This window comes from Haliaeetus leucocephalus, unplaced genomic scaffold (assembly GCF_000737465.1).
Source record: "Haliaeetus leucocephalus isolate CR32 unplaced genomic scaffold, Haliaeetus_leucocephalus-4.0 Scaffold226, whole genome shotgun sequence".
Taxonomy (NCBI): domain Eukaryota; kingdom Metazoa; phylum Chordata; class Aves; order Accipitriformes; family Accipitridae; genus Haliaeetus; species Haliaeetus leucocephalus.
The window spans coordinates 646,448-647,037 of NW_010972662.1; positions in this window are offsets into that span (position 1 = coordinate 646,448).

The following is a 590-nucleotide window of genomic DNA, read 5'->3' on the forward strand; positions in this document are numbered from 1 at the left end:
GGGGGGGGGCGTTCCCCCCTCTCGCCCTCATTTTGGGTCCGCACACCCGGTCCCGGTGTTTTGCACGCTCAGAGCCTGCGTTTCGGTGCGGGCGATCCCGCCCGCCCGGCGGGGTGCGTGGCTGCCGGCGGAGGCAGGGCCCGGCGCTTCAAACCCGAGGGGGAAAAAAAAACCCAAAAGCAATAAAAAAAAAAAACTTTCCTGGCGGCTGTTGCTATGGTGACTGAAGTAGCGGGGGGACAGCTCGTTACCCCCCTCCCCCCCCGCTTTGGGGCCCGGTTCGGGAGGGCGGCCCGCAGGCAGGGGTGGAGGAGGAGGAGGAGGAGGAGGAAGGATGCCTGGGGCCTCTGCTGCGGGAGCAGCTCTGCGACCTACCGGACCCCGGAAAAAACCAAACCAAACCAAAAAAAAAAAAAACCACCAGGAAAGGCTCCAAAAAGTCCGGGGCCCAGCGCGGCAGCGAAGCCGCCGGTGCGGGGTAGCCGGTCCCGGGGTCCTCGCCTCCGCCCGTCTCCTCTTCCCGGGGAAACCACGGGGGTCCCGGGCGGGACCCCGGGGGTCTCCCCGCTCCGGGGCCAGGCCGGGGCGCG